The sequence below is a fragment of the Bactrocera oleae genome, chromosome 4, assembly GCF_042242935.1.
Source record: "Bactrocera oleae isolate idBacOlea1 chromosome 4, idBacOlea1, whole genome shotgun sequence".
In the NCBI taxonomy this organism is placed as follows: domain Eukaryota; kingdom Metazoa; phylum Arthropoda; class Insecta; order Diptera; family Tephritidae; genus Bactrocera; species Bactrocera oleae.
The window spans coordinates 16,234,448-16,248,477 of record NC_091538.1 but is presented as its reverse complement, the minus strand read 5'-3'; the positions used below and the strand labels follow the sequence as shown (position 1 = coordinate 16,248,477).

Sequence of the window (14,030 nt, the reverse complement as noted above, 5' to 3'; positions counted from 1 at the left end):
TTAATTCATCGTCGTAATATAAAAATATATTTTTGTCGGCAATTTCGAGTAAATATTTTGTAATACAAATTACGCGGTAAAGAGGTTGCCACATATTCTTGCATAAGTATTTGTATCGTGCGATAAAAAAAAACTAAACTGATATATTTTTACATTACAACTTATAAAATATATATTTTTACCACAAAAATATATTTTATGAAGTTGCCACCTGAAAAAAATGTTACTAACTATTAATTTAATTCATATTTTAATAAAAATATCTGAGTTAAATACAATAAATACTAAATAATAAAAATTGTAGTACGCAGAGTTGCCACATAGTTTTGAAGGGGGGGACAATAAATACCTCATAATTTAAACCAAACTTTAATATTTGTATATCATATATTTATGAAAAGTGATGCTTTAATATTGAAAGTATATTTTATGAAGTTGCCATTTGATAATAAAAATAACTTATTAAGTTAATTAATATTTTAAAACAAAAAAAAATTGCGAAATAAACCTTAATTTAAATTGTTTGTTTCGAACACCACTCTATTCTGTTTTATAACATATATTACCGATTCCCAGAAATATGTGGGCCAAATTTGATAGAACTTTCTATGTGAATAAGTTTTTATTACCCATAAGTAATAACGGTAAATACTAGTTCAATTTAAAGCTGAAGCAAAACATTAAGGAAAAGATTTTTAAAATATAATATTAATTTGAGAGTATCAACCGATTCCCGAGATTTGAAGGCAGACTATATTTTAGTCTATATTTTAGATAGAGTGGCCAGCTATTTCAGGCGATACATTAATACTAAATAAATATTTAGTAAACATAGCACGTTTCAGAAAGCTTTTCTAAAGGTAAGCTGAAAAATAAAATATTTAAAAATAAAAATATTCTCGAAAGATACTCAGAAGGTTTTTAATTTTTTCGTATTTAATAATAATAATTTTCGAAAGGTTTACTGGAAGTTTTTAATTTTGGCAAATTTTGTAATCGAGTTTGCGTCTATGCGAAAAAAGTGCAAATAGAGCAAAATTTCAAAAGATTTCATCCAATTCTAAAGCATTTAAAAAACCCTACGGTAAAATATTAAGTTTAAAATAAATAAATTTCTGTAACTGAGTTGCCGCCTATCGATAACAGTAAAGCTGAGAAAACTAAATAAAAATCCTACAGTAAAGTATTGAATTTAAAGTAAGTAAATTTCAGAAAGGAGTTGTCACCTATCGAAAAAGGTAAAAATAATGAGCTTAAAATACATATATCCTGCAACAGAGATGCCACCTATCGATAAAAAGTAAAACGGAGAAAACAAAAGAACTAAAGATAAGCCTTGCGGTAAATTATTGAGTTAAAAAAAATACATTTCGAAATATAGTATATAAAAATAGTAAATTTAGGCAAGCTGGAAAAAAATTTTTGTTCATTCATTTTTTTTTTTTTTTAATTTTAAAAATATTGTAATAGTCTAAAATGTGAGCTTTATTTTAATTTTTTTTTGTCATTTTAAAAATTTAAAAAAATATTTATTAATCCAGTCCACGCTTCGATCAATTTGCCGTATGCTACTATATAAACCGTATTTGCTGCTCGAAGTCGCTGAGGAGCTTAGCGTAGACCAACGATCACTTTCACAAAAACCTACTTAATATATACAAAGTGCAGAAGAAACACACAAACATACATACATATGAGCAAAAATACAAGTCTCTGGTGACACGCTACCACTGACGATTATAAGAAACTGCAAGCGACGAAACATGCGCCGTAGTCCAAACCGCAGCCGCAACAAAATTGTCGTCAAACAAAACAACAAGAACAAAAAAACAACAGTTATATGTTAAGTTTATGCAAAAAAGCTGCAGAAAAATGCGAAAAATAACCAAGAAAACAACAGCCATAAATACAAGAAATAATAAAAGGAAAGAATTGACTCTAAAAGCAGATAAAATCCAAACAACAATAACAATCATCTAAATGTACCAGTAAACACACTCGTCTACCATATACTTGTGTCTAAATGAGCAATAAAAACTTAACATATTCTTAACGATCGAGCATGCCGGCTCAAACGGGTAACGGGCTTAGCGCGATCGCAGTAAGGGACAGAAGGGGGAAGGGAAGCTGCATGCTAAAACGTAATGCAGTCACATAAGCGGCGTTGGTAACACGAATGCGTTGGTTGGCTTGCGGCTAGCTGACACAGAAGAACACATTCAAACAAACTAGCCACATTTATAGTCTAATATTTAGAACTGCATGCGATTGCGTTGCCATCGTCTGGTGACCGTCTAAAACCGGTTCTCAACAAAAACAAAAGTTGTCTTCTGATGCTGCGCGTTCTTTGTTGTCACGCAACAATGTATGCAAAGCGTGGCGGTTAGTCAGAGTTCGACGTGAATTGAAAGAGTTGATAGTCAAGGACTGGCAGCCTGAAGACCAGAAGCTCGCTAGATAAATCACCTGAGGCGACAGTAAACGAGTTGGCGCGAATTGCAGGTTATAAATGGCTTTTAGTTGCCAACAATTAATGGAAAATATGCTTCGTTCACTGCCCTTTGAGGAAGAGCTCAGGCAAGCTGAGCTTTGGTTCGCAAGTGAAGCCGTTTGAAATATGCAGTTGGATCGGTCGTCTTCCGTTAATGAAAACAACGCTCGAAGCTTCTCTAATTAATGGTATGATAATTCACCGTATCTAAGGCTAGACACTTACCAGCTTTTGGCCGATTTTTAATAGAAATTTTCATCTATTTTCATATTGCTTGATCTTCGAAGTTATGGTTTCCGGAAAAAAATAAAATATATATTATTCAATTTGGTTGAAGTCTCAAACTGCGATGGTCAAAAGTCCTGACCGACCGATTTGCACACACACATATTAATAGAAATCGACTTTGTTACATAAATTTTTTTTAAATGAATATTGGTATGAGTAGATAATAAAATGAGGCTGGGTAGGCGTATTTGCCGCAAGGGTAGCAGTGGTGCCTATTTTGTATCAATTATTCAAGAGTACTATTATCTCTCAACTTAAAAGGCAACCAAATATTTTTTTACTAGCAAAAGAGCCTCATCTCTCTTTCAGTTTCTATTTTTTCATATCAGTTTTTATGATTTTATTTAATGTTCAAATCAAAAATGCCATGGAATATGACAAATCGAACAATAAACTGGTATAAAACACATAAAATGGCATAAATCACATAAACTGGTATAATAACATAAACCTTCTGAAATTCTTCAACATTTTAAGAGAGGCGAATCGAACAAGCGACTGGAATAACTCGCACAAACTGGCATAATGAACAAGAAAATGAGAAGAAAAATATAAATAAAGATTGGATAGAAAGTGGTGATACCATTTTAATAATGTACCACAAGGGCTCATGAAGAACCATATAAGACAATTGGATAACTTTTTTGTTGCTTTCATATGTCACACATTACGAGCAGTTCAATGGTAAAACGAAGACGACTAAAGATCAATATGAGTATTCATAGGGCAATAATAAATTTAGCTTAAGTTAACCGGTCACAGTTGTAAACCCCGAAGACACACTTGGCCACACTTTTTTATAAAGTTCAAATAAACAATTTCAAAACTTAATTTAATTTTTACGTTCGCAAGACCGTTGAACCATAATCAAATTTAAAAGAGCTTTGAAAATATTTAACTATGAAAAATTAATAAAAAAATTAAGTAACATACATTTTTAAAGTCCAACAGCTTCAATTTGTGTGTTTGTAAAGAGTATAATAACATAGAAGCTCATTCGCCACAGTTATAGACAGAGTCAGAGTTCGACTTTGAATTTCGCCTTAAAAGCTGTGATCAGTCACGAACTAGATTTATTGTTTTTGTTGTTGACTTACGGCAGCGCTTAATGTTTCCTTTTTATACGACTACATACAATTTTATATATGTAAAGTTCACAAAAAAAAAAATGTGGAACTAGTCACAGAGAAGGAGCCCAACTGAGGCATACATAAATATATATACTTACATAACGACACACGCTCACCTCAAAAGCACTTTTTATTGCAAAGGAGAGAGCAAAAATGTGAAAACAATCACAAATGAAACTGACAACTTCAAGGCTTTGAGGTGTGTACCTGCGCGCATGCGCAAACGCAAATCCGACAAGGCAACCGCACAACAGCGTAGCACAGCTCCATGGAGCGACAACAGGGTGGTGAAGTACACATACATATTTGCAACGCTATCGATGTGCCCAGCGCTTGTCTACGAGGCCAGTCAGGCCAAGTCAAAGTGCGCAGACCGCAGCCGTTCCTCTTTATTGTTCACATTGTACTGTACGAGCAAGTAAGGCTCGGCTGAGAGAATATGCATGAAATGATCGTCACAAATGATTTGCTAGCAAGCAACTGGAAGAAATTGAAAGGGTTAAACAGGCTTGACAGCCGCCAGCCAGGCAAGAAGACAAACAGCAATCTTAAAAGCAAAGGCACAGAAGTCACAAAAGTAGGTAGGCAAAAGATTTGCAAATGCCGTCTCAAAAATAAACCAAAATGTCTCTTGTATTGGCTGCGCGAAACGGGGGTTGTTATGCTGTACGAACACAGGTCATGTGCGAAATGTTAACGGCGCGAGCGGTATTGAGCGACGGTAGAAACAGTAAGGTACATACGTTTATAGGATAGGTTTGGCAATAGGCTAGGCATTCGATCGTTCTTAAATGGGTGTTGACTAGAAGAGTGCACGCCTATTTCCAATTGGAATTTAGTTATAATACGATGTGAGATAGATATGTACAATTAATGGAGAAACAAAAAACACTAGTCTCCTGACGTCCGCACAATAAGAAAAAGCTTTTCAAAGACTCTAGCAAACTTTAGAAAACAATGGAAAGTCCAATCAATTGGTTGTCATCTGTTAATCCAAATATCAAGTGTTCCTTCTATACGCTTCATCACTTTCAAAATATCCGACCGTCATGCAAGGTCAGGTACTAAACATTGCACAAAAATCATTTGGAACTATTTAACTGATGGATTATAGATTGGTTTGGAATCATCTAATATGAGCTGATTCCCTAAGGCCTCATTCTTAATGCGGCCCTGTACTGTCAACAATTGGATCGTCTGAAGGAAGCAATAGGCCTGAAGCGACAAGCTTTGGTCAATAGTAGAAGAATTGTGTTCCATCAGGACAATGCCAGGCCACACACATCGCTAGCGACTCGCTAGAAACTCCGGGAGCTTGGTCGCACCAAGAGATTACTGTCTATTTCCGTTTCATGAGAAGCTTTGTGAAAATCAACTGGTACTAAATAAAACCTTTACCTTAATGCAAAAATAATACATGTCGTCGCTTTCCTTCGACAAAAGCCCTTGCTGAAGAAAGCTAAGTAGTTTATCTCTGTAACGCTGAATTAGTACGCATTCCCGTTATCTTTTGCTGCTAAATTAAAAAAAGCAAGGTCAGCAAGATCATGATTATGATAAGCCGAAGGCTCTTGAGAAAGTGGTATTCTACAGCTCAGAAGGCAAAGAGGTACGAATTTTATCGAGGTCTCATTTGCTAAAATTTAAAAAACGCTCTTGACTGCAAAAGTTTTAAAAATATGAGCGCAAATTAAAAGCTAGACTTTTGGTAGTACTGAGCCATATACTGTAACGGTACAGGCTGAGAACAACTTTTGCTTGGTTTCGAATTCAGTTCTTTTCCTGCAAATTCTTAGACTTTATCTAAGAGGGTTTCGATGTTCTTACAACAACAACAATGCATACGAAGCTTTTATAAACTACCGTTATTCTCAAATTCAATTAATCATATTTTTGTTGTCATGTAAACCCATTAGCGAAAAGTGCTCAAGTTCGAAAGCAAGCATATTTATTTGAGCGCATAATCCACAAAAGTCGATTCTACACACTTTTTCGTTTTTGCCTCTGCTTCTGCTGCTGCGCCAACACGCTTTCTTGCCATATTTCTTTTGATGTTTTATTTCTGATTGCATTAATTTTCTTCCTGTTGTTCAGCGTTGATTTCGTTTCATTTCATTTCAAAACAGTTTTCGTTTAAAAATAAAACTATCCGCAATTAGATATAACAACAGCAACAACGGCAACAACAACAACGCTAATATATGCGGTTAAAACCACACGAAGGCGAACCAGCAAGTGAGCCACACCGTCCGAAGTGAAAGTCAGAATAAAAAGACGAATAGGAAAATGTAGCAACGGAAAAAATATTGAAATAAACAGACCCATACACACACAGCGGCGTTGCACAGCAGCAAAAAATACAGCATTGCGGGGGCGGTTTTCCGTTTTTCATTACATTACTCGTTCCTTCAACTCATCAAGCGAGTATATTTCGCCCTCTATTAATGTACCGTTTTTTTCTCGCATTAATTTTTGTATTCTTATTTTTATTTTTGTAGTTTTTTCTAGTTTTTTTTTTGTTGTTGTTTTTTTTTGTTGTTGCCGCGGCAATTAGTTGCTTCGGGTTGTTTGGGTGGGTCGAACTGGCGGTCTGCTTGCCACTTTCATATTCAACGGCATTAATATGCCAGCGTTTATGTGTGTGTGTGTATTTGTATGCTATACTTGCAGCGCTATATTTAGCCTGTTCTATGTGTAAACGAATTTATGGCGCTGCAATATATAGATTTTCGACTTAGATTAGAACAACAGGAGCACAAATTTCAATAAAACAAGAAAAAATATCAAATTCGGCTGCACTGAAGTAATACCTTTCACAGGTGCATTTCAACTGTAACAACTGCGTGTATGTAACTTTATATACATATTAGGGTGTAGCGAAAGAAAATTTTTTTTGCTTAGCCTGGCGTAAAATCTGTAGATTATAGAAAAAGAAAATTTTTGGACAAAAACAAATGTTTTTAACATTTAGACTCAGTTTTTAAGTAAATTTTCAAGTTAAATTTTTTATTATAGTGTTCTAGAAGCTGTGGAGAGTCCTCTTTCAGGCCAATTAAAAGTTTTCAATTTAAAAAAATTTGTTGTGGTCATTATTGGAGTTTTCAAATAAAGTCTTAAACGACAACATACTTTGCTTAAGCGTTAAAATAAACTTAGAGTCAAAAACCGTCACATTCGGTAATTTGTATATAAATGTAAAGAGTTTAAACCAAAAATAATTTTTTCTGGTCCAAAAAAAGTTTTAACTCGAAATTTACTTTAAAACTGTGTGCGCCGTCTCTAGATATTAAAAATTTTTTTTTTGTCTAAAAATTTTCTTTTTTTATAATCCACAGACTTTAACCCCAGGCTAAGCAAAAAAATAAAAATAAAAAATTTCGATCCACCCTAATATATATATTTATAACTAAAACTAAAAAAGGTAGCCGACCAACAGTTTGCATTCAACCAAAAACCTCTTTCTAGGTATAAACAGCCTCCAAGTCGAATCAGGATTATTTAATAAGGAAAACAGATATTTTTATGAAGACCTCTATCTTATTTTGATTTGTCATCATGGCAGCTATATGGTATAGTAGTCCGATCTTGACAATATGTTTGGAAACTATAGCGTTGTGCTCAGCAATTGTATCTGCCAAATTTCATGAAGATATATCCTCAAGTACAAGCACTTGGTTTCGACCGTTCAATTTGTATGGCAGCTATATACTTTAGTTTTCCGATATCCGCCATTCCGACAGATGAGCAGCTTCTTGCCGAGAAATGGATGTGTGCAACATTTCAGATCGATATCTCGAAAACTAAGGGACTAATCTACAAATGGCCTTCAATGTGTAACAAGCTTCGTGGCAAGCTTAATATATCCTGTTCAGGGTATAAAAAAATTAAATAAAGTCAGTTGTATATTTAGGGAACATGCGCACACACATACACATCTGCAATAATTTTATTTTACATATTTACGGTTATGGTCTAATATCTGCCTGCATTTATGCATATCATTTGCCAAATATCAATTTATTTATTTGCCACACATTTAGCGTTGCATATACACATACATACATACAAGCATGACTCAGCGTTTGGCACGAAAATCACTCATTCACAAGCAGAGCTTTGCGCTCGACGTTTAAAGCACTTAAGCTGACCCGCGCTTCGTTGAAGTTTTACGTTTGCAAAATTTTCGCAAAATCGCTTTGTGGACACAGCACTTCAGCTGTTGTTGTTATATGTTTTTTTTTTTGTGTTTTGATTGCTCCAATTCTTTTGCCAATATTTCTATATAATATTCATTTATTTAATTTTCGTGTTTTACCTTTTGTTGTTATATTTTGTTGTGGTGTTGCAAGCGACATTCACTTTTTCAAGAACGAGTTAAGTAGAAATACCCCGCGTGTGCTCTACTTTATCAATATGCGGTTCATTTGTTAGTAAAAATATCAAATGCATAATTCATTGTATTCTTCTTCTTTTTTGCCGCGCAATCTTCTATAGCGAATGGTCAGACCCACTTTAGCGCGTGAGTCGTCTCATTACTAGTCGATTTATTCAATATAGAAGAGACCTTTTCCTTTCTCCTCCACCTATTAGTTACCTGCTGCGGGTATTATAACAAAAATAAGCAACGAGCACTAATACATCTCCTTATACTTCATTGTTGAGGGAAATCAAAAGCGCAGAAACTAAGCGCTGCTTAAGTTTTAATCATCCTTTCCGTGTACATATCAAAAACCATCCTCCGAAACCATGTACTTTGTGCTTTATTGCGTTATTAGAAATTCTTACTCTTCGGAACTTGTACTTTCCCAAATTCGACTCGATACACTATTGAGGTAATGATCTTTTGATAGATTTTTAAGAAGTTCAGAGGTATTTGTCATCTTTAAATTGCAAACTATCGACAATGGCCTTTTATTTTCTTACAGATATTCACTAATCTTATATTACTGTTATTTAAGCACACTATTTCTTCACAATGTTTTCTTCTTTTGAGAACTGTTAACACTTACAACGAGTCAGCATTTAGTGTATATTAAACTAAAAACTGCATCATATTTCTTCCATCTATATTGCAGGATTTTTAACTTTCAACACTTATTCAAAATACTGAAAATGTCTCAATGATTCATGCTGGCCTTATTATCCACTTTCTGATAAATTTTTTTACTAAAACGACAGTAGTATATTAAATCTTATGAGAAGTTAAATAGTATAGATAATATTAAGTTCCTTCCTCATGCAATATAGTCAAGAATATTTTGCATCTTGTACTGGAAGCTCAAAACCCTCCAAAAAAAAGACCAGTAAAACGTCCGCGATGATTCGCCAAATCTCTTTTAAAGAACATTATCAATGAAGAGAGGCCCAGACCATACAAAAATACTTTTTTTATCTGCTAAGATAGTGAGATAGAGTGAGGATATAGAAGAGAAAGAAGACGAATCGGTCTTGAAGATATATTGTACATACCGGAATCAAACTACGTTCAAAAAATATGTTGTATAGGCCACCACATTTCAACTTTCAAAAATTACATAATGTAATAATACCACCAGCTCCGAAATTTTAATAGTCTCTTAGGGTCTTTCCAGTACAGATACGTATGCTTGCAGTATTGCTCGAACGGTCTCAATAACCAATCTTTCTAAACTCAGGTACTTCCCAGCCATTACGAACTTCTATAACTAGGAAATATTTAAAATAAAATGTATCCATACAACGACTTAACCATCAACTCTTTCAAAACTCAGGTTAGAGAATGTTGAAGCGGAGAAGAGGATGAAAATTGACAATTTGTTCGTCAAAGAGCCAGTTTGCGTCAATAAGATAATGCTGTAAATCAATGCTAAATCTCATATTAAAAAAGTTTTATATATGTTCGTACTTATGTCAAGATAACATATAAATCTAGAACTTAAAACTAGAAATCTAGAGACACTTCATTATAATTCCCGGTTCTCTATTTACGTAATCCTCAATGGTGAGGTCAGTTTTCAATGGCAACCCATTTAATCCCACGTTGAATCCCGGTAAACTTAACATTACTGTTTCTGATACCTTCATGTCATACGAACACTCTTATGCAAAATAAGAGAGTGCATGGTTACCGCTTAACAGTATCACTTTCTAGGATGTAGCTGCTACTCGCTGCTTTTGCTATTGCTATTGCCACTCGTTAATTTCGGATATCTATAGAGGAAAGCATATGTTTACATAAAATTCGATGGACCTTTCTTTGCGCAAATTGAATTAAGAAGTCGAAAAAAAGGAAGAGCAATATATGAAGAAAGGTAATTAATAAAAAAACGTACAATGAGCAATTGAGTAAACAACTTCAGAAACTAGTGATACCTATTTTATTAAAATAAGTTCGTGAAAGGGTTAATTCGAAAGAAATTATTTTGCCATAAGAAACCTAAGAAAGGCAATCTGGATGGCCGTCTAAGGTAGCCTCTAAACATATGTTTTTTCTACCGCCACTATGTTACTTCCGAAGGTATTTATATGTATGTATGCATGGTAAACATTGACTTATCATACAACACATGTCATTGCTATTTTATCAATATTATTTCCAATCGAAGTTGAAAATAGATTTATTGTTAAGAATTCTTTCAACTTCTTACTAACGTACACGCTATCGCTCTCTTCACATCACGAATCTAATTAGATTACAGTTAGATATTTACTACAATATTTCTTACCTCATCATATTATATTACATTACCGTTGCCGCATTACTATTCGTTGCTTCTGTCTCTCTCTTGAGAAGAGTATATAAAATACGTTTATGAGCGTAGTTACTCTAGAAGAATTTGCTTGAAATGGAAAAAACTGTGACTCACAAGTAAGCACCACAAAAAAGGCCACCGACTTTGGATCTCTACGCGTTCTTCAACTACATTGGGGTACTCCACAGTACATATGCATGTATATGTGGTGCTATCTTAGCCTGCCTACCCCTTTCCGTTACCACCAGTCAGTCTACAAACCCACACCGCCGCACAGCTGATTCCATGTCGTCCACATAACATTGTTATTGTAAGTGAAGTCAGCTTCCTCGTGGCCGAAGTGCTCCCTGAACACCTCAAACGTGAGCAATCCAACTAGTCTTTGCTCCATCGCAGCAATCAACAACAAACAAGCGCTCGCTTGACGTCTTTGCTACATTTACGCTCTCTCTTCCACATGCTCTCACTCGTTTGCGCTCTGCCTGCACTCGTATTTAGCCCTTCAAATGACAATGCGTCGTACCAAATAACCAGCTATGCCATATACGGCGTGTATCTTGTAGATATTCGCATGCTTAACTTGCCTGTTTCGTGGCGTTAGCGAAGCAATTGCAGACGAAGTCAAAAAACAAGTCGTAGACATCGGCAGCGAGACGGTAATGTGTGTGTGTTTGCGTGTATGTGCGACGCTCTCTTCCGTAAGCGTTGTTGGACAAGTTGATTACCTCGCTGTTTAGCTGTGCGGTCTTTTGCTTCGTTGCTGAGTACTAGTTGGGCCAATGCGAGCCTTAAAGAACGCGAGCAGGCAAACACACATACCTACATTCACGTGTGTGTTGTTCGTCTGCTCTGCTTTGCAGCGCTTTTGGTAGCTACATGGTGGTTGACTTGGTTCGCTGGCTGCCCACTTACCCATTTACTACTAGCCTCGTAGCTGCTTGCATACCTGACTCTTGCTGCTGTTGGTCGGCAACTCTCCACGTTTGCTGCCACCGTCTGCCTTCATTCCATGCCGACTGCATTTCCTTTGCAACGCTGCTATGGCGTCGACGGCGCTGTCCGTGGCTCCAGCTACTCATATGAGCATTCGCCTGCTGCAGTCGTTGCTCATGCTCTGCAGTCGCTACTGCTGCCGCTCTTCTGCCAGCCAGCAGGCGCACTCTCCTTGTGAGCGCCAATTGCTGAGCACCGCCGCTTTGGCTCGCTGCGTTGGCTGTTTCCTTGCCTGCTGCTGCCCAATCCGCCGCGCTGCTGCCGCACTTGAATTCAGTCTGTGAACAGGCGCCGAGCACTGCACAGCTTTTTGCGTATTTGTTGCGTTCTCGTCGTGTGAAATTTTTGTGTGAAGAAAAAATAATCCAAACCAATAAAGATAAAAATTTTTGAAATCCAAATCCCCCGCAAAAAAAAAAATTAAGTAAATTATTCGCTTATATTTTAACGCTTCTAGTAACAGCGCCAGCGTAAAACGTGTCTCCCAACCCCCCGCCGCGTTTGTTTATTTCGACATTTGGAAAATAAAAATTTTAAAGTAAATAAAGTCAAACAACAGCCAGTTGTTGTTCTAAACATAGTTAGGCTACAGGAAAGTGGTGTTGAAAAAAAAGCGTATCGCTCCAAGAACGCGCCAGCTGGTGTTGCACGAAATTTTCGCAGAAAGTTTTTCGCTGCTCCACAAAGTGAACTCGTCGCCGTCGTCGTCAGTCGATCGCCGCTCGAAGCATTCAAAGTAAATAAAAAACGAAATTTCCGTGCCGCCGTGTATCGGAAGCGCTGAATAAATATACAAATAAAAGTATATGTAAATAAATGTGTGAAACAAACAGAAGAAATTAAAGTTGAGAAATTCGCGCGCGCGTTTTACATTTTCCAACAACGTCATTTTCACTGGAATTGTGCAAAAATTGAATTTTTCAAAGCACAAATAAAAAACAAAATTTTCAGAAAAAAATTGCTAGAAATCGTTATCTGCTTGCCAAGTGAAATACGAAAAAAAGTGTTCTAACTTTTTGTGCTGTGCAAATATTAATTAACAACAACAACAGCGAAAAGCAAATGCTATTGGTTTTATATTGTGCTCTCCCAGCAAGAAATGAGTTAGACTAAAAACCGGCTAAGCTAAAATTTTATTGCGACGATATTTGCTATATAACGGTAATAAATTTAACAATAGTAATTTCTGTTTGTTCGATTGCTTTGAATGATTTATTGTTAGAATTTGGCACGTTTTTGTGTTAAAATATTTGTTTTGTTTAGAAAGTTTAATATTGAGTCTATTTCAATGGAGAGTTAAGACTACGATACATAAAATACATAAATATATTAAATTAAATATTCATTTAAAAGCAAAAACAATAAAAACAATGCAATAAGATACTGTTAATGGAATTGAATTGATAAATAATAGAAAATAAATAAAAAAACAAATTTTTGAAAATAGTTTTAAATAAACAGTGATTTGAAATTGAACCAAATATATATGCAAATGCAAATATATACAATATTTAAATAGTTCTTTAGAATACAAAAAAAAAAAAAAACTTAAAACAATAGTCATCTATTAATAGAAGATAACTAAAATATGGAATAAAATATAATATATATTAAAAAAATATTTGAAAAAAATATTATAAAACAAGTAAATAATATATAAAATAAACCTAACTTCAACTAATGATTACAAAATTATGTATGCAAAAGCACAGTTAGGAAATTAAAATATTTAAAGGAATTAAAACACAAATTAATATTGTAGTTAAAAATTATAATTTGTAAAAAAATATTAATATTAGTCAAAATACAAAAACGTAACCACTACCTTGTACATATTAAGACTTTTTAAAAAATTTTTAGGAAACAGTTTTAAAAGCCTTAAAGCAATCAACAAGAATCAGTAATTAAAACTAAACTATACTAAAATGACACTATAAAAATATATTTAATTTTACAATAAAACACTATAAAAAAACAAATCATCTTACAAATAACAATAATTTGAATTTAATATTAAATATTTTATTAAATAAAATAATGCAATAAAAGAAAAATATTACCATAACCTCATAAAAAAATAAGGCATCAAAACAAAGACATAAATTCTAAAAATTTAATATATTGTATAAAATTCATTTTTAATAAAAAAAGCAAAACAAAATAAAGTATATATATATATATAAATGATCAGCGTCAGCCCGTCTGTTCGTCCGTCCGCCTATTCGTCTGTCCCCAGCTCATTTGTCGGAACGATATTCGACCACTACAGCATATATCATACAAACTCACCGATCAACTTAAGTCTTTATTTAGGAAACTAGCTTTCTTCACAAAACTTTACATGGATTATTATCCAAAGCATTGCTATAATCTATTAAGAAATTGTGATTTATAAGG

The 14,030-nt window shown here is 34.5% G+C and overlaps 1 protein-coding gene across 24 annotated transcripts in view; it reads left to right on the top strand.

Moving 5' to 3' along the window:
• mbl (muscleblind) overlaps positions 1-14,030 on the top strand; it is a 498,372-nt gene that overhangs the window by 197,809 nt on the left and 286,533 nt on the right. For 23 of the 24 annotated variants that reach the window (XR_011396187.1, XR_011396186.1, XM_070108959.1 and 20 more), the window contains exon 1: positions 11,924-12,794. The exons of the other annotated variant lie outside the window; for it this stretch is intronic. The gene's annotated coding sequence lies outside the window, so the exon portion shown is untranslated. Of the gene's footprint in view, positions 1-11,923; positions 12,795-14,030 lie in introns of those variants that run through there. 24 annotated transcript variants of the gene reach the window in all.